This window comes from Macaca fascicularis, chromosome 16 (genome assembly GCF_037993035.2).
Source record: "Macaca fascicularis isolate 582-1 chromosome 16, T2T-MFA8v1.1".
NCBI lineage: Eukaryota > Metazoa > Chordata > Mammalia > Primates > Cercopithecidae > Macaca > Macaca fascicularis.
The window spans coordinates 66,404,347-66,429,601 of record NC_088390.1 but is presented as its reverse complement, the minus strand read 5'-3'; the positions used below and the strand labels follow the sequence as shown (position 1 = coordinate 66,429,601).

Here is a 25,255-nt window from a genome sequence, read left to right as displayed (position 1 = left end):
CCCCAGCCTAGGGCCTGAAACACACTGAAACTTGCATGGGGGATGTGGGAGAAAGGAGTCCTCCCAGATGACCCCCCCTCCTGATGGGGATTCCCAGTTGGGTAGTGGGGAGGGCTGTGAACTCCCAGGGCCTGAATTCACTGGGTCCTTCTCTTTTAACACCATCCCCAGGGGGTAGGGGTGGGGGTGGGGCAGGGACTCTGGACTGGCTTTTGGTGGCTGCTCCCCCAGGAAAGATTTCTGTGAGTTTCATAGGCCACCTCCCTCCTGAGTACTCAGTTTTCTCATCCATCAAATGTCAGGTCAGGCAATCTTGAAGGTCCTCTGCTCCCCTGGCATCAGCAGAGAGATTATTCACCCCAAGCTCTTTCTCGTAGCCCCCAACAACGGTCTGCTGGCTGGATGAATGCCAAGGACAGGTTCTTAAAGATGCGGGTGGGGTCGGCCCGGATCCACCACGACCTCAGTCTGGGCCTGTCCACAGCTAGACCTGCCACCTCCCCACTTGCTCCATTCACAAGCGAAATGGGGAGAGAATGTGGGTGGCTTGGGGTGGGCTCAGGCCCCCTTCATTTTTTTTTTTTTTTTTTTGAGACGGAATCTTGCTCTGTCGCCCAGGCTGGAGTGCAGTGTCACAATCTTGGCTCACTGGAACCTCTGCCTCCCAGGTTCAAGTGATTCTCCTGTCTCAGCCTCCAGAGTAGCTGGGATTACAGGCACGCGCCATCACACCTGGCTAATTTTTGTATTTTTAGTAGAGACAGGGTTTCACCATGTTGGCTAGTCTCGTCTCAAACTCCTGACCTCAAGTGATCCACCCGCCTTGGCCTCCGAAAATGCTGGGATTACAGGTGTGAGCCACCACGCCTGGCTGAGGGTATCATTACTATGCCCTTTTATGGATGCGGGAACTGAGGCACAGAAGGGCTAGGTAACCTGCCCAAGGTCACACAGCTGAAAAGTGGCCAAACCAAGGCTAGGGCCTGGGGAGCTGGAGCCCTGAGTCTGGGCTTAGTCACTGAGATTTCTTGTCTCCCAACAACTGCCCGTAAGTGGTAGGCATTGGGCCCGGCTCTGCGACCAAAGAGGGGAAAGGTTGTTTGCCAAGAAGGATGATGTCTTTGGCTGTAGTGGACAAGGAGAGCTTCCCAGAGGAAGGACAGGAGAGGGAGTGGGACAGACAGGGTGGGCAGAGCCTTGGGCAGCCTGGTGAGGAAGACAGGAACTCGGGCTTAGACCCACTGGCTTGTTCTCGGCTGTGACTTGACCTCTCTGAGCCTGGGCTACTCTGTAAAATGGGTATAACACAGACCCACAGGTTCTTACTTAAAATCTTGGGGCCAGATGTGCTTTGGAATTCAGAATTATTTAGATTTTAGAAACAAAATTTGGTGCGTGTATAGATGGCACCCTCAGGGTACCTGGGACCGCATTCTTGTAATCAAACATGTACTTTTTTCTCTCTTTTTTTTCCCCCTCAGCAAACATATAAGTATTCACGTGCAGCCGGATAAGTAAAACTGCAACTTAATCTCAGGTTGGTTCAGGTCAGACTTCGCCATCCTGTAAGCTCGGTTTTCAGGCATTTGGGGATTCTGGAACTGAGGAGAGGTGGACGTGGTTCCTTAGGAGATCAGGCCTGCGAATCCCCGCGCGGAGAGAGGGCGCTTCGTTCCCAGGCTTCCCTGCCTGCTGGGGGCCAGGGAGGAGACCAGCTTGTTGGAAGCGGAGGCGTCTAAGGAGTTTCCAAATAGGAAAACCAGCGGCTGCAGGCCTCAGGACGTGGCCGGGCGAGCCGCAGCCTCATCCCGCGAGCGGGCGTTCCTGGGCTGCCTGCACCGTGAGTCACCGGGGTGGCCGCGGGCAGCGCGCAGGAATGCGGCCCGGCCAATCGGCGGGGAACGGGTGGGCGGCGGGCAGGCGAGGGCACCTCCCGGCTGAGCAGGGACCCCCTGCGCGGGCGAGCCGGCTGCTGCCCTGCGGGGAACGCACCCACTGGGACCTTGGTAGGGGATATGGGAAGAAACTGTACACCTTCCATTTGTATTTATTTGTACTTCGTCCTTTTACGTTTAAATTTATTTTCAAATAGGTAGTACCTTAATGTGCTTTAAAAAAGGAAAGCGGCCGGGCGCGGTGCCTCACACGCCTGTAACCCCAGCACTGAGGCAGGAGGATCGCCTGAGACCAGGAGTTCGAAGGCAGTCTGGGCAACAGAGGGAGATCCTCGTCTTGACAAATAAAATAAATAAAGATACAAAGATCTGAAAGAGACATTTGTACACCCATGTTCATAGCAGCATTATTCATATTGGCCAAAAGGTGGAAGCAGCCCAAATATCTATGGAGAGATGAATGGATAAACAAGATGTGGCCCACACATACATACATTATTCAGCCTTAAAAGGGAAGGCGCTTTTGTCACATGCTACCACATGGGTGAACCTTGAGGACATTGTGCTCCGTGAAATCAGCTTGTTACAGAAATACGAATACTGTGTGATTCCACTATATGAGGTGTCTGGAACAGGCTTCTTTACAGAGAAACGGGAGTGCCAGGAACCTAGGGAGAGGGGAACTGGAGTTCTTTTACGGGTACAGAGTTTCAGTTTCACAAGATGAAAGGAGCTCTGGAAATGGATGGTGGTGATGGTTGTACCAAAAGGCGAATGTACTTAGCACCACTGAACTGTACACTTAAAAAATGGCTAAGATGGTAAACTTTGTTACGTGCATTTTACCAAAATTAAAAGGAAAAAATGTAAAGGTGCAAAAGTCACTCTCCCACTCCTGGCCTGCAAGCCCTCCACTTCCTTCACCCAAAACACCTAGTCTCACCAGTTTTCGTGTATCCTTCCAGAGCATCTGTGCAAATCCATATAGGCATGTGTAAGTATAAACATATAAATGTAAATCTGCATAAAAGTATATATATATACACCTGTTCCTCTTTTAAAAACACTATGGGGCTGGGCACGGTGGCTCACACGTGTAATCCCAGTACTTTGGGAAGCTGAGGCGGGCGGATCACTTGAGGTCAGGAGTTCGAGACCAGCCTGGCAAACATGGTGAAACCCTGTCTCTACTAAAAAATACAAAAAATTAGCCAGGCGTGGTGGCGGGCACCCGTAGTCCCAGCTATGCAGGAGGCTGAGGCAGGAGAATGGCATGAACCCGGGAGGCGGAGCTTGCAATGAGCCGAGATCGCACCACTGCACTCCAGCCTGAGCAACAGAGCGAGACTCTGTCTCAAAAAAAAAAAAAAAAAATTAACCGGGCGTGGTGGCAGGCACTGCTAATCCCAGCTACTCGGCAGGCTGAGGCAGGAGAATTGCTTGAACTGGGAGGCGGAGGTTGCGGTGAGCCGAGATTATCCCACTTCACTCCAGCCTGGGCAGAAGAGCAAAACTCCATCACACACACACACACAAAAAAACAAAAACAAAAACAAACAAAAACTCATAATGGTAGCATATTCTGGGTTTTGTTTTTCCATTTAAAAAATACACCTTGGAGGCCAGGCGTGGTGGCTCCTACCTGTAATCCTAACACTTTGGGAAGCCGAGACGGGTGGATCACCTGAGGTCAGGAGTTCAAGACCAGCCTGACAAACATGTTGAAACCCTGTCTCTACTAAAAATACAAAAGTTAGCTGGGCATGGTGGCAGATGCCTGTAATCCCAGCTACTGGGGAGGCTAAGGTAGGATAATCACTTGAACCTGGGAGGCAGAAAGAGGTTGCAGTAAGCAGAGTTTGCGCCACTGCACTCCAGCCTGGGTGACAGAGCAAGACTCTATCTCAAAAAAAGAAAAAAAAAAAAAAAAAACTTGGAGACCTTTCTAAACCAGTACCTAACAAGTTCCTCATTTTGTTTTCTTTTAAACAACTTTATTGAGATATGATATAATTTACATAAAACACATCCATTGTAAATGTACTGTTCAACAGTTTTTTTTTTTAATGTATAGAGTTGGGCAACTATCACCAGAAGCCAGTTTTATAACATTGTCATCATCCCCCAAAGGCCTATTGGATCCATCTGCAGTGAATCCTCACACCCATCCCAGCTCCAGCAATGACAGATTTGCTTTCTCTACAGGTTTTTTTCCTGGAAATTTCATATATATGGAAGCATACAATATGTGGTCTTCTGTGTCTAGCTTCTTTCACTGAGCATCATATTTTTGAAGTTCATCTATGTCGTAGCTCATTGAAGAAGTTTGTTCCTTTTTTTTTTTTGATACCGAGTCACTCTGTCACCAAGGCTGGAGTGCAGTGGTGCGATCTCGGCTCACTGCAACCTCCGCATCCCAGGTTCAATCAATTCTCGTGCCTCAGTCTCTCGAGTAGTTGGGATGACAGACATGCACCACTACTCCTGGCTAATTTTTTTATTTTTAGTAGAGATGATGCTTCACCATGTTGGCCAGGCTGGTCTCAAACTCCTGGCCTCAGGCGATCCACCTGCCTCGACCTCTCGAAGTGCTGAGATTACGAATGTGAGCCACCGTGCCCGGCCAGTTTGTTCCTTTTTATTGCTAAGTAGTATTACACTGAATGGATATTTCACATTTTGTTTATCCAGTGACCAGCCTTTGCACGTTTGGATGTTTACAGGGTTTTTAAAATGCACAATGTTGCTATGAACATTCACGTACAAGTCTTTGTGTGGCCGCATGTTTTTACTTCTCTTGGGTAGTTTTTATTTAACTTTTTAAGAAACTGCCAAGCTGTTTTCCAAAGTGGCTGCATCATGTTACATTCCCACCAGCAATGGATGAGGCTTCCACTTTCTCCACATTCTCCACCACACTTGTTATTATTATCTGTCTTTTTGATTATAGCCGTACTGGTGGGTCTGAAATGGTATCTCATTGTGGTTTTAATTTGCATTTTTCTAATAACAAATTAAGTGGAACATTTTTGTTGCTTATTAACCATTATTATTATTATTATTATTATTAGAGAGACACGGTTTTCCTCTGTCGCCCAGGCTGGAGTGCAGTGGCACGATCATAGCTCACTGCAGCCTTGAGCTCCTTGAGCCCGAGAGATCCTCCTGCCTCAGCCTCCTGAGTAGCTGGGACTATAGATACACACCACTATGTCGGCTAATTTTTTTTTTTTTTTTTGGTAGAGATGGGGTTTTGCTATGTTGACCAGGCTGGTCTCGAACTTCTGGCCTCAAGCGATCCTCCCGCCTCGGCTCCTGAAGTGCTGGGATTATAGGCGTGTGCCACAGTATATTGAGCCATGCCAGCCCATGTATTTCCTTTCAAAAAAATGTCAATTAAAGTCTTTTGTCTTTTTTTTTGCAGCAGCAGGAGTTGGGGGTGGGGAAGTCTTGCTCTGTTGCTCAGGCTGGAGGGTAGTGGCACAATCTTGACTCACTGCAACCTCTGCCACCTGGGTTTAAGTGATTCTCCTGCATCAGCCTCCCAAGTTGCTGGGATTACAGGTGCCTGCCACCACGCCCAGCTAGTTTTTGTAATTTTAGTATAGACGGGGTTTCACCATGTTGCCCAGGCTGGTCTCGAACTCCTGGCCTCAAGCAATCCACTTGTCTTGGCCTCCCAAAGTGCTGGGATTACGGACCTGAGCCACGACACCTGGCCTGTTTTGTCCATCTTTACATTTAGTTGTTTGTCTTCTTATTATCGAGTTATAAGACATCATTTTAAAAAATAGGTCAGTCATAGTTAATTGTATGGATGGGATGTCATTTGTTTAACTTGTTTCCTATTGATATCTCTTAGATTTTTCATTTTATACATATTTTTATAATGGGCATAATATATTAATGTAATAGTTTATGTTCATGACATAAATAAGTAAATACAATTGGAATGCATCCTCAAATTAGTTTGCTGAGAGAGGATCATTAAAGCCTGGTGACCCCTGACCTGAGGCTTCCTCCTCCTCCCACCTTTCCCCGCCTGCCCCACCCTGTCCATCAGCCCCTTTTTAGCAAACTCAAGGTTTGTAGAAACCTTGTTAAAAGCCCTCTCTTCTGGCAGTTTCTGACCTCCAAAAAGCCTGATTGGGATCCCCTAACTGATGGGGGAGGCTGAGGCTGAGGCTCAGGGAGTCCACCCAAAGTAACATTGGCACAGTCTGAATCCCAGGGCTTTCTGGAATGACCCAGAGGCCACCCCTTCCTTAATTTGGGAAGCTCCAGGCTAGAGGACATGATGAGTGTTCATGTTGAGGTTCTCTTGAGTCCAGCAGTGTGAGGAGAGCTCAGAGCCTAGGAGTGTGGTTGGGGATGTGTTGCCCTCAGCCCCTGTGCTGTGTCCTGACCCCCTGCCCATCCATCTGTCCAGCCTGTCGGTGTGGACTCACACACACCTGGTGTCAGCTCAGAGCAATCCAAACGAAAAGACCCTGCTGGTCCATGTCTCCCCTCCTGGCAGTTCCTTCATCTCCATTATCTTCTTCTTCATCATCATCATTGTCACCGCTTATTGCAGACATGTCCCATGCCTGTAAGTGACATCCGGGATCCTGTTTAATCCTCCAACAAATTCTGTGAGCTGGAGCTTATTAGTTCTCTATTGCAGAAGAGAAAACCGAGGCTCGGGAAGGCTACGCGACATCTCTATCCCATCTTAGCGACAGAGGTGGAATCCAAAGTCCACACGTTTGACTGGAACATGGCCCTGCTCACCCTTCAGGGGCTGAGAACTAGCGCAGACTCAACCTTCAGCTGATTTTCATCGGATTCTTGGCAGACGTCTTGGAAAACCCTCCTGGTGACATAATAAGAGCAGTGTGGCTCCAGGGTCAGGGGAGGAATTTAGGGGGTGAGAATTGGGGGTGCCCCCCCTTGCCCTGAGCCAGGGCAGCTACAGAGCAAGTACTATTCAGGGCAGGGCAGGAATGGACCCTGGAGAGCCTGAGGGTCCCACAGGGAGAGCACGCTGTCTACCCCCAGCACAGCCCCCACCCATCCTGGGGCTCAGCAGGCAGAGGGGAGAGGGCAGGTTAAGCCCAGAGAAGAGGGGGGCTGTCACAGGTACCCAAGCTTCTCTACTTTGGCAGGAGAAAGCTAAGGTCTGTAATCACACTTTCTGTTTTCACTTTTCCTCCATTTCTGAGTAAGCGTTTCTATTGGAGAACTCCAGATCTGTCTGAGCTGAATGAAAGAAAAAGTGATCTGTGGGCACACAGAGCAGGCCAGAGGCGGGGGTGGGGAGCTGGGCCCCTGAGTGGTTAGTATGCGTTTCCAGGAGCTCAGATCTGATGATCCCATCCTTGGCTCCCCAAATTCAATCCATGCCCCTTAGTTTGGCATTCGAGGCCTTTCCTTCATCCGGCTTCAGCCTCTGCTTCTCTCTGGGCTTACATCCAGGTTTCTGCTCACGTTGTTCCCTGAGCCCACAATGCCCTTTCCTCCCATCCTACGAGATCCAATGCTCAAACTGTGGTCATTCTTCAAGACCCAGATGCCTCCTCCTCCATGAAGCCTTCCTTGACCCCCTCAGCTGGGCATGACATCTCCCTCTTCTGAATTCCCACAGCCCTTGGTTCATACTTCTCTGAGGGCATATTCCATTCTCCCACCAGCAGCAGGCCTTGGTTGTGACCCTACCCAGCATCCTTTCTCCTTCTGATCAAAACACCCCAATATTCCATGAGAAACATCTGTCCCCCAACCTTCAGACATGTGGTCCAGAAGAAGCTGATTCCACCTCCAGGATCCAGACAGGCGCATGCGGCCCAGGTCTCGAAGTCAGAGTAGCCCATCTTTTCTCTCACCCCCTCCACTCCCCATCCCTGTGCTTGCTATGGGATCCATTCAGGTTTGGGGCTGTGACCCAGTCAGAGCCAGAACTATATCAGGGTTTTTTTCCCTTTCTCTCTCTCTCTTTCTTTCTTTCTTTCTTTCTTTCCTTCTTTCTTTCTTTCTTTCTTTCTTTCTTTCTTTCTTTCTTTCTTTCTTTCTTTCTCTTTCTTTCTTTCTTCCTTTCTTTCTTTCTTTCTTTCTTCCTTCCTTCCTTCCTCCTTCCTTCCTTCTCTTCCTCCCTCTCTCCCTCCTTTCTTTCTTTTTCTTTCTTTCTTTCTTCCTTTCTTTCCTTTCTTTTTTGTTTTGTTGTTGTTGTTGTTGTTGTTGTTTTGAGACAGAGTCACCCTCTGTCGCCCAGGCTGGAGTACACTGGTATAATCTCACTGCAACCTCCGCCTCCCAGGTTCAAGTGATTCTCCTGCCTCAGCCTCCTGGGTAGCTGGGATTACAGGGGCATGCCACCACGCCCAGCTAATTTTTGTATTTTTAATAGAGACAGGGTTTCGCCATGTTGGCCTGGCTGATCTCAAACTCCTCACCTCAAGTGATCCACCCACCTTGGCCTCTCAAAGTGCTGGGACCACAGATGTGAGCCACTGCGCCCAGCCTCTCTATAGATCTTACTCTGGCCCTGGGTTCACATCACTTGCAAGTGAAAAATCGCTGACTGATATTTGTTCCTTTGCTCTGTTTCTCTGCAGCTAATATCCTACTTGGGCCTGCAGGAGGGAGGCTCCTGGAAGTCAGGTGCCACCATCTCTTGCCTTCGTGCTCCTGTAGCACCAAGCACAGAGCCAGGCGCACAGAGAGGCTTCGCAAGGGTTTGCAGAACCATCTGTGGGAGGAGTGAACACGCTGGCTATCCTGGCCCTCCCCACCCCAGCCAGGAGCCCATCCCGGGCCTGGGACTCTCCACCTTCTCCCCAGACCTGACCTGGCAGTGGACAGCCCAGACTGGAGCTTCCTGCCTGCCACACTGGCTCTCCAGTCCTCACAGGCCAGAAAGTGGTGATTTCCTGGATTGCAGGATCAGACGGAAGAATCGCAAGAGCTCCACATCCCCAGGGACTCATCTGAAAGACAATGTGAAGTAAAGACAATGTGAGGCGTGGGGAGACTTCCAGGCATTTGGCGGCATCTGGGGAGGGGCCAGCGGTGTCTCGCTTTAGCTTCTGGAAGCTGGCTGCTGGGGGTGGAGACAGAGGGGCTGTGCCAGAGGGGAACAGCTCTAGAAACCAGCAACAGGGAGAAGTTTGATGCAGGGCAGAGGGGAAGCTGGGATGGGAGGCTGGGCCAGGGGCTCCTGCTCCCCAGGGGGCTGATGAAGACCCTCGGTGTTCTCCCACCTGCCTCTGGGAGCTTGTGGTGTTTTTGTTGTTGTATTTTGGTGTTTTGTTTTGTTTTGCAACTGGACTGAGTCTCACTTTGTCGCCCAGGCTGGAGTGCAGTGGTGCAATCTAGGCTCACTGAAACCTCCGCCTCCCAGGTTCAAGTGATTCTCCTGCCTCAGCTTCCTGAGTAGCTGGGATTATAGGCGCCCATCACCAGGCCCAGCTAATTTTTGTATTTTTTTTTTTATTTTTTATTTTTTTTATTTTTTTTTGAGGTGGAGTCTTGCTATGTCGCCCAGGCTGGAGTGCAGTGGCACAATCTCGGCTCACTGCAAGCTCCGCCTCCCGGGTTCACGCCATTCTCCTGCCTCAGCCTCCCATGTAGCTGGGACTATAGGCGCCCGCCACCGCACCCGGCTAATTTTTTTGTATTTTTAGTAGAAACGGGGTTTCACCGTGTTAGCCAGGATGGTCTCGATCGCCCGACCTCGTGATCCTCCCGTCTCGGCCTCCCAAAGTGTTGGGATTACAGGCGTGAGCCACTGCGCCCGGCCAATTTTTGTATTTTTAGTAGAGATGGGGTTTCACCATATTGGCCAGGCTGGTCTCAAAGTCCTGACCTCAAGTGATCCGCCCACCTTGGCCTCCCAAAGTGCTGGGATTACAGGCGTGAGCCACCGCGCCCGGCTGGGAACTTGTGTTTTAGAAAGTCCTTCAGTTCCAGCCTTACTCTGGAGCACTGTAAAGTATGTAAAACAAAATGTCTGCGAGCACCACCTTGTCAGTAACCAACTGGGTGGAACCCTGCTCTATCTGGTGTCCTGTTCTGGTGTATTGGTCAGAAGAGGCTATAGTGTGCTGAGGTAAACATTTACCTCCAAATCTTAGCGGCTTCTTGACGCAACAAAGGTGTATTTTTCTCGTTCACACAAAACTGCTGCAGGTTGGGTAATTGTCCAGGTTAGCTGTCCCTTGTACAGGCTGCTTCCTTCTAGTGGCTCTACCATTTCAAACCATGGCCTCTGTGGTTGCCACTAAAGGGCAAGAGAGAACAGGAGGGTTGGACACCAGCACTTCAGTGTTTCGGTTCAGAAATGACACCTGTCACTTCCATTCACAGCCTGTTGGTCAGAGTTTGTCTCATGACCCTACCCTGACTGCATGGAAGGCTGAAGTGTGGAAGAGGACATGGGTAGTCAACGAGCATTGAGTGCCTCTGCCATGCTGGGTATCCCGGAGGAAGAGGAGACAGAGGCACAGAGGACTGGCAGACTTTGAGGTTGGATACCTAGGTTCAAACCCAAGCTCTTCTAGAATGACTAGAAGCTATGTGACCTTGGGGAAATTACTAAATTTCTCCAAGTCTTGCTTTTCTCCTGTGCCAGATGGGGATAAAATAAGAGTTCCTACCTCACTAGGTTGTTGGGAAGATAAATCAGACCATGCTTATAAAAAGCGCTAGTGGTGCTCAGCACAAGGCTGGCATTTGTATTAGTCTGTTTTCACACTGCTAATAAAGACATATCCAAGACTGGGTAATTTATAAAGAAAAAGAGGTTTAATGGACTCACAATTCTACGTGGCTGGGGAGGCTTCACAATCATGACAGAAGGCGAGAGGCATGTCTTACATGGTGGCAGGCAAAAAGAGAATGAGAGAAGCTAGTGAAAGGGGTTTCCCCTTATACAACCATTAGATCTCGTGAGACTTACTCACTGCCATTAGTACAGTATGGGAGAAACCGCCCCCATGATTCAGTGATCTCCCCCCGGGTCCCTCCCGAAACACGTGGGAATTATACAAGCTACAATTCAAAATGCGATTTGGTTGGGGACACAGCCAAACCATATCAGCATTTAATAAGTGGACACTATTTGATTAGTCTGTTTAGAAAAAGCTGAAGATGCTCAACATATGACTAAAAAATAGAGCTGATTGAAAAATATAGCCAAAGCCTCCCTTTCAATAGCTGGCTCCCTTGTCTGCCCCTGCCCAGGGTCCCCTTGCTCTCCTTCCCTGCCCTCTGCAAGGACTTAGAAAGACCCCCCAGTCATCCACTCTCCTGTGTGTCAGATCTGCCCCCTCCCCCAGGGTGCAGGTATCTGAAGTCTTGGTGTTGGGGACACGCATTTGAAGTCTTGGTGCTGGGGACACGCATCTGAAGTCTTGGTGTTGGTCATGGGGAGAAGACCTTGGTGCTCTGTTGAAGAATACCAAACATTAGCAAGCAGATGAGAGAGGGGCACATATGTTCCCCAAACAGTGCTCCTACTTGTGTTTATGGCAAACAGGGTGCCCAGAGAATGGAAGATGCTGAGATCCTTGAAAAGTGTCCTGGAGGAGGTCAGGTTTAGGCAAGCGACTAGGAGGGGGACCCCAGGTGGCTGAGGGAGGAGGGTAGGGCTGGAGAAGAGCCTGTTCAACCTCAACAATGGAGGAGACAGTAAGAAACCATGCTGGTGATGGAGTGAGAGATAACTCCTCACATCCAGAGAGCTCTGCACAGTTTAAAAGCAAGGCCACCTGACTGGTGAAAACTCAACAGAGCTCAGTGGCAGGGACAGCAACATGACAGTGTTATTGTCACTGGGAGGCAGTTGCTGAGCCAGGGACCACGTTTCCCAGGACCCATTGGCCCCATGACATGTTCTTGCCAATGGAATGGGAGCAGAAGTAATGTTTGCCACTTCCAGGCCAAGGCTTTTGAGCCATGGTTATGCCTTTTATGGGGTCTCTTTCCCCTCCTATTAAATGAGTGTAGAAGATCATAGACCAGGGGGTGGTAGAGCCTCAAAAGGGAAAAAACCTGGTCTCTAAATCACTGCATGGGGGAAGGTCACCTGCAACCAAGAACACCTGCAACGAACTGGTAAATGAGTGAGAAATAAACAAAATATATTTGGGGGTTTACCTGTCGTAGTAACTAGCATTGTCTTGAAGTATGGAGAGTACATCTCTCTTTGAAGGGGCTTCTGGGGCACTGTGAGGGGTACAGAGGGATGAAAGTCCCCTTTGGCACTGCAACTGCTCCTCCTTCAATGGTCCTCTTGCTTCACAAGGGGGAAGCTCTCTTGTTCTCCTTCCCTCCTTCTCCACCCACATTCTTCCCAACAAGACAGGGACAGGACCCAGTATGGGTGGAGTTTTGGATTATCCAGTTTTCTATTTCTTAAGAATCCTTTCTCAGAGCATGAGTTGGAAGTTTTGGCACCTTTGAGAGATGTGACCAGCTGACTCTATAACTGGGTGGGGCAACATGGGAAAACGGGCTGGAGAGACCACGAAGGGAGGCAGTCAGTGGAAGGGAGCAAAAAGGAAAGCTAGGCCAGGAGCCTGGATGTGAATTTTTTTTTTTTTTTTTGAGACGGAGCCTTGCACTGTTGGCCAGGCTGGAGTCCAGTGGCGTGATCTCCACTCACTGCAACATCCGCCTCCCCAGTTCAAGCGATTCTCCTGCCTCAGCCTCCCAAGTAGCTGGGATTACAGACGGGTGCCATCACACCCAGCTAATTTTTGTATTTTTCGTAGAGACAGGGTTTCTCCATGTTGGCCAGGCTGGTCTCGAACTCCTGACCTCAAGTGATCCACCCACCTCGCCCTCCCAAAGTGCTGGGATTACAGGCATGAGCCACTGCGCCTGTCCTGGCTAAGATATTTTGAGTAGAGGAAGGTCCAGGTGTTTCAGCCCCCATCTCCTCCCTGCAGGCTGAGCCAGCTAAGTAAGGATCAGGGGCCACTGTGGCTTCTCCTGGAGAGGGGAGAGTATATCACCTATACCACTGAGGCCAGCTCATCTGTCCCCAGAGGACCATGCTCATCTCAGGTCATGGTGGCAACAGCCCCCACAGAGGGGTGGCTGAATGATGCAGCTCAGAAGGCTTGGCGGAACAGGAACACCTTCCCAAGGCCCCTTGGCATTGTCCTGCCTTCACCTCCCAGGAGAGTGTTGAGGAAGAACATTCCTTCTTAGGAACAGGGCAGAGAGGGGAAGAGTCTTCTTGAAAGTGTTATGCATCCGACTTTCCCCCATCACATGGCCACTTTTCTTTTCCACACTCCCAGGTCTTGCACAGCTATCTGCAAATAAGTGGTACTCCTCCACCCCACTTCCCCACACACCTAGGATACCCTGATGGACTGTCTTTTCTGGCGCTCACCTCTGCTGCTGTCAACAGAAAATGAAATTTTAAAAGTTTCCTGTCTGGGCACGGTGGCTCATGCCTGTAATCCCAGCACTTTGGAAGGCGGAGGCAGGTGGATCACCTGAGGTCCAACTTGCCCAACATGGCGAAACCCCATCTCTACTAAAAATATAAAAAATTAGCCGGGTGTGCTGGCGGGCACCTGTAATCCTAGCTACTCGGGAGGCTGAGGCAGGAGAATCACTTGAACCTGGGAGGTGGAGGTTGCAGTGAGCCGAGATCATGCCACTGTACTCCAACCTGGGCTACAAAAGCGAAACTCCATCTCAATAAATAAATAAATAAATAAATAAATAAATAAATAAATATTCCTGCTGGGCACAGTGGCTCATGCCTATAATCCCAGCGCTTTGGGAGGTGGAGGCAGGAGGATCACTTGAACCCAGGAGTTTGAGACCAGCCTAGGCAACATAACGAGACCTCATCTCTACAAAAAATTTAAAAATTAACAGAGCGTGGTGGTGCACAAGTGTAGTCCCAGCTACTCGAGAAGCTAAGGCAGGAGGATTGCCTGAGCCTGAGAGGTTGTGGCTGCAGTGAATGATCGCACCACGGCACTCCACCTGGGCACCAGTAAGACTGTCTAAAAAATCACGTTTTTAAAATTCCGTCTTTAATAGCTCTTTTTAAAACCATGAAATACTTAGCAATAAATTCCACAAAAGGTATGTAAGACCTCTACATTGAAGATTACAAAATATTATTGAGAGAAATTCAAGACCTAAATAAATGTTCATGGATTGGAAGACTCAATATTGCTGGGATGACGTTTCTTTCCAAAATGATCTCTAGATTCAACTCAATTTTAGTCATAATCCTAGAAGACTCTTGTCAAAAGTGAACGTGTTGATTATAAAATTTTTATGGAAATGCAAAAAACCTAGAATATCCAAACCGCCTTGAAAATGAACAAAATTAGAGGATTTATCCTGTCTGACTTCATGACATTTATGACTTTTTTTTTTTTTTTTTTTTTGAGATAGGGTCTTGCTCTGTCACCCAAACAGGAGTGCAGTGGTGCAACAATAGCTCATGGCAGCCTGGATCTCCCAGGCTCAAGCAGTCCTTCTGCCCTAGCCTCCTGAGTAGCTAGGATTACAGGTTCGCACCACACCTAGCTAACTGTTCAATTTTTTTGTAGAGATGGGATCTCCCTATGTTGCATAGGCTGGTCTTGAACTCCTAGCCTCAAGCCATCCTCCCATCTCAGTCTCCCAAAACAACAGGATTACAGGTGTGAGCCACTGTGCCCAGCCTTCATGACTTATTAATTATAAAGCTATAGTAATCAGAATATTGTGGCAGTAACATATGGTTAAACAAATAGATAAATGGAATGAAGACCTCAGAAATAGACCCACAATTAAACAGTCATTTGATTATTGTATAAAGTCATCAAAGCAGTCCAATGTAAAGTCTATTTCACAAATGGTGCCAGAACAATTGAATATCCATATGGAAAAAAATAAACTTTTTTTTTGAGACAGGGTCTCACTTTGTCACGCAGGCTGGAGTACAGTGGCGTGATCTCAGCTCACTGCAGCCTCTACCTCCCAGACTCAAGCAATTCTCCCACCTAAGCCTTTTGAGTAGATGGGACCGCAGGTGCTCACCAGCACATCTGGCTAATTGTTGTGTTTTTTGAAGAGACAGGGTTTTGCCATGCTGCTCAGACTTGTCTTGAACTCCTGGGATCAAGCAATCCACCTGCTGTGGCCTCCCAAAGTGCTGGGATTACAGATGTGAGACACTGTGCCCGGCCTGGAAAAAAATAAATTTCAACCCCTCCTCCCTCACACTATTCATAAAAATTGATTTTAAATAGATCATAGAAATCAATCAAAAGCTAAAATTATTTTTTAAGTTAAAATTTCTAGAAGCAAACAGGAGAATATTTTGGGACTTGAGAATAGGTAAGGCATCTTAAAATAGATCACAGAAAGTAATATATATATTTTTAAGATTGATAAATTGGACTTCATCGAAATTAAAAATTTCTGCTCTTCAAAAGACACTATTAACAAAATTATATGCAAGCCTCAGACAGGGAGAAAATATTTGCAAAACATATCTGACAATAGATTTATATGCAGAATATATAAAGGATACCTACAACTCAATAATAAAAAGATAAATACCTCAATTTTTAAAATATGCAAAATATTTGAATAGACACTTCACAAAAGAAGACACACAGATGGCCAAGAAACACATAAAAAAGTGCTCAACATCATTAGTCATCAGGAAAATATAAAATAAAACCATAATGAGACACCAACATACACCCACCAGGAAAGCTAAAATTAAAGACTGACAACATCAAATGTTGGCAAGGATGTGGAACAATTGGAACTCTCATACATTATTAGTAAGAATGTAAAATGATACAACCACCTTGGGTAAAGAGCTGGTAGTTTCTTATAAAATGAAACCTGTCTATGACCCAGCAATTTCATGTCTAGGTATTTACCTAAGAGAACTGAAAGCATATGTCACAGAAAGACTCATAAAAGAATTTTCACAGCCGCTTTATTCATAATTGCTATAAACTAGAAACAGCTCCAATGACTATCAACAGACGAACAAATAATTCTTCTGTTATAATCGCATAATACAATATCACTGAGCAACAAAGGATATTAACTACCAATATGTGCAACAACATGGATAATCTCCCACTACAGTAAGTGAAACTAGCTAGATCCAAAAGACTACTTACAGCTGGGACTCATATTGTAAGTCCTAAAATAGGCGAAAACTAGTCTATGGTGACAAAAATCAGAATGACTGAGAAGTTGCATGAGGAGACTTCCTCAGGTGATGATAATGCTCTTGATATCTTTTTTTTTTTTTTTTTTTTGAGACAGAGTTTCGTTCTTGTTGCCCAGGCTGGAGTGCAATGGTGTGATCTCAGCTCACTGCAACTTCCACCTCCCGGGTTCAAGCAATTCTTCTGCCTCAGCCTCCCGAGTAGCTGGGATTACAGGCATGTGCCACCACACCTGGCTAATTTTGTATTTTCAGTAGAGAAGGAGCTTCTCCATGTTGGTCAGGCTGGTCTCGAACTTCCGACCTCAGGTGATCCACCCACCTCGGGTGGCTCATGTCTGTAATTTCTGCTGTTGATATCTTGATAGGGGTTTGAGTGATACAGGTACAGGCATCTGTCAAAACTCACCTTAAACTCACTCATATTTAAGATCTGTGCATTTCCTGTATGTAAATTTTACCTTAAAAAGGCAAACAAATATTGAACTCTAGTTAATTATGTGCATCCTGAAGTGTTTAGGGGTAAACTATACTGATGTCTGCAACTTTCTTTGAAATGATTCAAAAAATAAATAAAAAGACGGAAGGATGGGTGGATGGGTGGCTAGATGGATGGATGGATGGAATGATGGATGGATGGATGGATGGATGGATGGATGGATGGATGGATGGAGACAGAGATGTACAGGTATGTGATTAAGCAAATAGAGTAAATGTTAATTGTAGAATCTATGTGGTAGGTATATAAATGCCCACTGTATATTTCTTTTTTTTTTTTTTGGAAATGGAGTTTTGCTCTTGTTGCCCAGGCTGGAGTGCAATGGTGTGATCTCGGCTCACTGCAACCTCCGCCTCCGGATTCAAGCAAATCTCCTGTCTCAGCCTCTCTAGTAGCTGGGATTATAGGCATGTGCCACCACACACGGCTAATTTTGTATTTTTAGTAGAGACGGGGTTTCTCCATATTGGTCAGGCTGGTCTCGAACTCCCGACCTCAGGCGATCCGCCCACCTCAGCCTCCCAAAGTGCTGGGATTACAGGCATGAGCCACCGCACCTGACCACCCACTATATAATTCTTTCCAGTTTTCTGTCTGTGTGAAATTTTTCATAATAAAATGTTTTGGAAAAAAGGCAAAACGAATCTTGGGCAGCACTGTCTGGACCATTTTTTCTTCTCTTACGAGATCACTGGGCTGGGCACAGTGGCTCACGCCTGTAATCCTAGCACTTTGGGAAGCCAAGATGGGCAGATCACGAGGTCAGGAGTTCGAGACCAGCCTGACCAATATGGTGTAAACCCCATCTCTACTAAAAATACCAAAAAAAAACAAAAAAAAATTAGCCGGTCATGGTGGCACACACATGTAATCTCAGCTACTCAGGAGGCCGAGGCAGGAGAATCACTTGAACCTGGGAGGCAGAGGTTGCAGTGAGCCAAGATCACACCACTGCACTATAGCCTGGGAAACACAGCGAGACTGTCTAAAAAAAAAAAAAAAAAAAGAAAAGAAAAGAAAAAAACACTGAAACCACCCCATCAGGCCTGCATCCTTGTTTACTGGAAGAAGCCATTGATCCACCATTATCAGACACTCATTCCAGGCTGCCCAAGCCCTCTTCTCATCTTCCCAAGCCCTCCCGCTGGGCTCTCTGGAACTTCCACTCTACTCTACTCTCAACCTTTTCTGGAAATTTCCCCCTACTTCCTGGCCCTGATGGAAACCAAGCAAGTCCCTGAGATACTTCCTCCTGGCTCAGAGGAAGCTATTGTTTCTCTCCTATTCCAAGATCCTCAGAGCCAGGAGATAAGAGGGGCAGGTGTGTTTCTTACTCCCTACTACTCTTTCCAAGTCCTTTCTCTTCCTTCTTCGAAAACCCTAGTTCTGGCCTGGCGCAGTGGCTCACACCTGTAATCCCAACACTTTGGGAGGTGGAGGCGGGTGGATCACCTAAGGTCAGGAGTTAGAGACTGGCCGGGCCAAAATGGTGAAACCCCCATCTCTACTGAAAATACAAAAATTAGCCGGGCAGGATGGCGCACACCTGTAATCTTAGCTTGAACCCGGGAGGCGGAGGTTTCAGTGAGCCAAGATCACGCCACTGCTCGCCAGGCAGCCTGGGTGACAGAGCAGGACTCTGCCTCAAAAAAAAAACCCTAGTTCCTCTGAAGTGCACACTAACTGGCTAAACCACTCTGTACCTCTCCCCAGTGCATCCATCTGCCTCCTGCCCAACCTCCTTGTTCATGGTGGACTTTAGCTCCAGGCACTGTCTCCACTCCAGCCCCACACCCTGTCAATATTCTTGTGACCTCACCATCCACATGTGTGAACTTCAATACCCTGGCTTCTCAGTCATTTGACCTCCTCACCTCCAAAGACCTTCTGCTCCACTCCAACTCTGCCACCCATTTGCGTGGCACACTCTAGACCTTGTCCCACCCCCAACATCCTGATTTCAGGATCCCACACTTGGACACCGTCACCCTTCCCTCTGGCCCTCTGGCTCTCATTCCCCACTATGCCAGTGTTCTGAGTGTGAGGAGAGCTCTAATCCGGCCACCCCACCACTTTTCGTCCATAATCCTTCTCTTGTTCTCTTTTTCTCACCAAAACGCCCCACCTTCTTGCTTGCTTTATTTTTCTCTGTAGCGTTGGCCACCTTCTAACATCGATAAAACTGACTTATTCATTTTATTAGCTGACACTCTCCACCCAACAGAATGTGTGCTCCAGGAAGATAGGGGATTTTGTCTGTTTATTTGCTGCTATAGTCTCAGTGTCTAGAGCAGTGCCATGGCATGCAGTAGGTGCTTAATAAATGCTTGTTGAAGGAAAGAGTGAGAGGGGAAGGCAGGAAGCAGGCAGGCAGGAAGGCAGGAAGGCCACCTTTAATTAAAAAACAGAACCTGTCCCTCTCCGGAATGCCCTTTCCTTCCCACCTCTCCATCGGTGCCATGTTCTCCTCCTTGTGACAACTGGAAGCGTATCCCTGCTCCTCTCCAAGGCCATTTGCTCCACAAGTGCAGTAGACACTGTCTCCTCTCACCTCCTTAAGAACTGATTGGACTCCTAAGACATTCTCCCTCCCCTGCCATCACCAGTCTCTGTCTCTGAATTAGATGTTTCGGCTGGGCGCGGTGGTCATGCCCGTAATCCCAGCACTTTGGGAGGCCGAGGCGGTGGATCACTTCAGCTCAGGAGTTCAGACCAGCTTGGCCAACATGGTGAAACCTTGTCTCTACTAAAAAATACAAAAAATAAAAAATAGAAATAAAATTAAAATGAGCCGGGCGTGGTGAAGCGTGCCTGTAATCCCAGTTACCTGGGGGGCTGAGGAGGAGAATCGCTTGAGCCCAGGAGGCAGAGGTTTCAGTGAGCTGAGATCGCACCACTGTACTCCAGCCTGGGCGATAGAGTGAAACCCGGTCAAAAAAAAAAAAAAAAACATATTTCACTTGCCTCTACTATCTTCCATCTTTTAAAATTCCTCTCCTGACGCATGTGCACATGCAACTACTGTGTCATTGCTTTGCTCCCTCTGCCTCAGTTTCCATTCATTATTATTCTTTCTCTTTTTTTTTTTTTTTTTTTTTGAGACAGAGTCTCTCACTCTGTCACCCAGGCTGGTGTGCATGGTGTGATCTCGGCTCACTGCAGCCTCCGCCTCCCGGGTTCAAGCAGTTCTCCTGCCTCAGCCTCCCAAGTAGGTGGGACTATAGGTGCACGCCACCACCTCCGGTTAATTTTTTTGTTTTTGTTTTTGTTTTAGTAGAGGTGGGGTTTCGCCATGTTGGCCAGGCTGGTCTCAAACTTCTGACCTCGTGATCCTCCCACCTTGGCCTCCCAAAGTGCTGGGATTACAGGTGTGAGCCACCACACCCAGCCCTCATTCATTCTTCAACCCACTTCAACAGCCATCTTGGCCCAGGAAAATCACGTGCTAGGACGACACAGAGAGACATAAAGAGCCTGGATTCCCAGTGATGCCAAGGAAATACAGAACCAGCCTAGGACTACCTACTTCCAGGCTTCTATTTTGTGTAAGTGAAGTAAGTTCTATCTCATTTAAGCCATTGCTATTTGGGGTTTGTTCTTATGTCAACCGAATCTTCAGTGATAGATCTTATCTCTCCTACTAGGCTGAAAGCAACTTGAGGGCAATGGTTGTACTTATTTTCTTCAAGTGCTTTGCAGAACATAGGTTCTAAGTAAATGCTTGTTGGGGTGAATGAGATCTTGAAAATTAGCCAGAAGCATCACTCTAGAAGACGGAGGAGCCACGCTGAGCACCAGCCTAAGGTTAGCGGCCAGGATTCCTTTGTTCTGTGAATAAGTGTGGTCACGTGTGAGATGGGGAAGCCAAGGGGAAACACACTGAGGAGGGAAGAGGAAGCGAGAGGTGGAGGTGATGAGTCATGCTCCATCTCCTTCTGGGTGTGAGGAGGCTGATAAGCTTTATTGGTCAGGGGGTGCAACTGGAGCTCCATCCCTGGGTTTCTTTTCTGACAGTTTTATTGAGATAGAATTCACATACCATACAATTCACCCATCTACAGTGTACAGTTCGACTGGGCACAGTGGCTCATGCCTGTAATCCCAGCAATTTGGGAGGCTGAGGCAGGAGGATCGTTTGAGGCCAAGAGTTCAAAATAAACCTGGGCAACATAATGAGACCCCATCTCTACAAAAAATTCGAAACATTAGGCAAGGCACGGTGGCTCACGCCTGTAATTCCAGCACTTTGGGAGGCGGAGGTGGGCGGATCACTTGAGGTCAAGAGTTCAGGACCAGCCTGACCAATATGGTGAAATCCCATCTCTACTAAAAATACAAAAATTAGCTGGGCGTGATGGTAGGCGCCTGTAATCCCAGCTACTCAGGAGGGTGAGGCAGGAGAATCGCTTGAACCCAGGAGGCAGAGGTTGCAGTGAGCCGAGATCGTGCCACTGCACTCCAGCCTGGGCGACAGAGTGAGACTCCATCTCAAAAAAAAAAAAAAAAAAACCATTTAAAACACTAGCCTGGTGTGGTGGCGCATGCCTGTAGTCCTAGCTACTTGGGAGACTGAGGTGGAAGAATTGCTTGAGCCTAGGAGGTTGAAGCTGCAGTGAGCCATGATCACCCTGCTGTACTCCAACCTGGGCAACAGAATAAGATTCTCCCCCCAAAAATTAAAATTAAATCAAAAATAAAATATAAAGTGTACAATTCAATGATTTTTAGTATATTCACAGAGTTGGGCAACCATTACTACAATCAGTTTTAGGACATTTGTATCGCCTGAAAATGAAACCCCATACCCTTTAGCTGTCATCCCGCATTTCCCCAACCCTCACTTCAACCCTAAGCTATCATTAATCTACTTTACATCTCTATGGATTTTTACTTCTTCTGAACATTTAAAATAAATGGGATTATACAGTACATGGCCTTTTGTGCCTGGCTTCTTTCACTTAGCATGCTGTTTTCAAGGTTAACCCAGGCCATAGCATGTATCAAGACTTCATTCCTTTGCAAGACTAAAATAACAGCCTTGTATAGCTCTATCACGTTATTCATCCATTCATCAGTTGATGGGCATTTGGGTTGTGTCCGCCTTCTTTGGCTGTTATGAATAATACTGCTATGAACATTCACATGCAAGCGTTCTTGCGTCTGTACGCTTGTAGTTATCTTGGATAGGTACATAACTTGGAGTGAAATTGCTGGATCATACAACTCTGTGCTTAACCTTTTGAGGAGCTGCCAGTCTGTTTCCCAAAGCAGATGCACTGTTCTATATTCCCATCATCACGTTTTCTCCCCCACATCCTTGCCAATAGTTGTTACTGCCTGTTTTGGTCTTTTTAATCTCAGTCATCCTAGTAGGCGTGAAATGATATTTCATTATGGTTTTAATCTACATTTCCCTGATGGCTAATGACGGTGAGCATCTTTTCACAAGTTTATTGGCCCTCTGCATGTCTTCTGTGGGGAAACGTCTATTTAGATCGTTTACTCATTTTTAAATCAGGTTATTTTTTATTGAGTTGTAAGAGTTCTTTATATACTCTGGATACTAGGCCTTTATCAGATACATGATTTGCAGATATTTTCTCCTGTTCTGTGGATTGCCTTTCACTTTCTTGATGGTGTCCTTTGAAGCACTAACATTTTCAATTTTGATGAAGTCTGTCTTATCTATTTTTTATTGCTGTTGCTTGTGCTTTTATTATCATATCTAAGAAACCATTGCCTAATCCAAGGTCATAAAGATTAACCCCACGTTTTCTTCTAAAGAGTTTTATAGTTTTAGGTCTTTCATCCACTTGTAATTTTTTTTAAATATAATGTGAGGTAGAGAGGCAACTTAATTTTTTGTGTTTGTGGCTATTCAGTTGTCCCAACACCATTTGTTGAAATTCTTTCCCCATTGAATTGTTTTGGCATCCATGCCAAAAATTAGCTGATCACAAAGGTATTTCTGAATTCTTGATTCTATTTCACCGATGGATATGTCTATCCTTATGCCAGCACCACACTGTCTAGATTACTGTAGCTTTGTAGTAAGTTTTGAAATTGGCACGTGTGAGTTCTTCAATTTTGTTCTCCTTTTTCAAGATTGTTTTGCCTATTCTGGATCCCTTGTTTTCATATGAATTTCATAATCAGTTTATTGATTCCTGATAAGAGGCCAGCTGATATTTTGATATGGACTACATTGAATCTATAGATACATTTTGGAAGTAACGTCATCTTAACAACATTAAGTCTTCCAATCCACAAATACGGGATATCTTTGTATTTATTTAGAGCTTCTTTAATTTCTTTCAACAACATTTTGTATTTTTCAAAAGTATAAGGTTTGTACCTTTTTGTTAAATTTATTCCTAAGTACCTTATTATTTTTGATGTTCCTACAAATAGGATCATTTTTAAATTTCATTTTCAGATTATTCAATGTAAGTGTACAGATGTACAACTGATTTTTTAAATCCTACAACTTTGCTGAACTTGCTTATTAGTTCTAATAGTTTTTTAAAAATGGATTTTCTATATTAAAGACCATGTCATTTGAGAATATTGACAGTTTTACTTATTCCTTTCCAATCTGGATGTCTTTTATTACATTTTCTTCCCTAACTGCCCTGGCTAGAACCTTCAGTACAATGGTGAACAGCAAGAGTGGATATCCTTGTTTTGTTCCTGTTCTTAGGGGGAAAAGCATCCAGTCTTTCACCATTAAATATGATGTTAGCTGTGAGTTTTTTGTCTATGCCTTTTATCAAACTGAGTTCTTTACTAGTCTTAGTTTGTTGATTATTTTTATCGTAAAGGGGTGTTGGATTTTGTTAAATGCTTTTTCTGTGTGGATTGATACATGATGTTTGTCTTTTATCCTATTGATACAATGTACTATATTCATTGATTTTTTTTATTCAACCAACTTTGCATTCCTAAAATAAATCCCACTCTGTCATGGCGTATAATCCTTTTGATATGCTGTTGGAATTGGTGGTTGGTATTTTGTTTTTATTTTTAGATTTTAAATTTTTCTTATTTAAAAAAAATTTCAGGCCAGGCACAGTGGCTCAAGCCTGTAATTCCAGCACTTTGGGAGGCTGAGGCGGGCGGATCACGAGGTCAGGAGATCGAGACCATCCTGGCTAACAAGGTGAAACCTCATCTCTACTAAAAATACAAAAAATAGCCGGGCGTGGTGGTGGGCTCCTGTAGTCCCAGCTACTCGGGAGGCTGAGGCAGGAGAATGATGTGAACCCGGGAGGCAGAGCTTGCAGTGAGCCGAGATCGTGCCACTGTACTCCAACCTGGGCGACAGAGCGAGACACTGTCTCAGGGAAAAAAAAAAAGAAAAGAAAAAAAATTCAATAGCTTTTAAGGTACAAGTGTTTCAGTAGCTTTTACGGTACAAGTGGTTACATGAATGACTTCTATAGTAGTGAATTTTGAGATTTTAGTGCACTCATCACCCAAGCAGTGTACACTGTACCCAATACGTAGTCTTTTATCCCTCACCCTCCTCCCAATCTCTGCCTCCCAAGTTCCCAAAGTCCATTATATCATTTTGTATGTCTTTGCATCCTCATAGCTTAGCTCCCACTTATAGGTGAGAACCTGAATTCCTGAATTACTTCACTTATAATAATGGCCTCCAGCTCCATCCAAAATACTGCAAAATATATTATTTTGTTCCTTTTTAAGGAACAAAATATTAGTACCTTTACTAATTAGTACCTTTACTGGAGCAAAAAATATTAATACTTTTTAGTAGTAGTATTCCATTGTGCATATATACCACGTTTTCTTTATCCACTCATTAGTCGATAAGCACTTAGGTTGGTTCCATATGTTTGCAATCGTGAATCATGCTGCTATAAACACGTATGTGATTTTTTCATATAATGATTTCTTTTCCTCTGGGTAGATACCCAGTAGTGGGATTGCTGGATCAAAAAGTAGATCTACTTTTAGTTCTTCAAGGAATCTCCATACTGTTCTCCATAGAAGTTGTACTAATTTGCATCCCCACCAGCAGTTTAAAAGTGTTTCCTTTTCATCACATTCACACCAACATCTATTTTTTTTGACTTTTTAATTATGACCATTCTTGCTGGAGTAAAGTGGTATCTTATTATGGTTTTAATTTACATTTCCCACTGATGTTGAGCATTTTTTCATATGCTTGTTGGCCATTTGTATATCTTCTTTTGAGAAATGTCTGTTCATGTCCATTGCCCAATTTTTGATGGAATTATTTGATTTTTTTTCTTGCTGATTTGTTTGAGTTCCTTGTTGATTCTGGATATTAGCCCTTTGTTGGAGTCATAGTTTGCAAATATTTCCCCCATTCTGTGGGTTGTCTGTTCATTCTGCTGATTATTTCCTTTGCTGCGCAGAAGCTTTTTAGTTTAATTAGGTTCCATTTATTTATTTTTGCTTTTGTTGCATTTGCTTTTGGAGTCTTAGTCATGAATTCTTTGCCTAAGCCAATGTCTAGCAGAGTTTTTCCAATGTTATCTCCTAAAATGTTTATAGTTTTAGGTCTCAGATTTACGTCTTTGATCCATCTTGAGTTGATGTTTGTATAAGGTGAGAGATGAGGATCCAGTTTCATTATTCTACATGTGGCTTGCCAGTTTTCCCAGCACTATTTATTTAATA

General features: G+C 45.8%; 1 long non-coding RNA gene across 2 annotated transcripts; it reads left to right on the top strand.

The window, feature by feature from the left end:
* The first annotated feature begins 1,701 nt into the window (after nt 1–1,701).
* On the top strand, nt 1,702–10,671 carry LOC123569364 (uncharacterized). Of its 2 annotated transcripts, XR_010581905.1 has the most exons (3): nt 1,702–1,840; nt 8,489–8,888; nt 10,239–10,671. It is a non-coding gene; the product is annotated as an uncharacterized lncRNA (long non-coding RNA). The 2 variants fall into 2 exon arrangements; XR_012425958.1 differs by lacking the exons at nt 8,489–8,888; nt 10,239–10,671 and adding an exon at nt 2,093–2,775.
* The last annotated feature ends 14,584 nt before the right edge of the window (nt 10,672–25,255 follow it).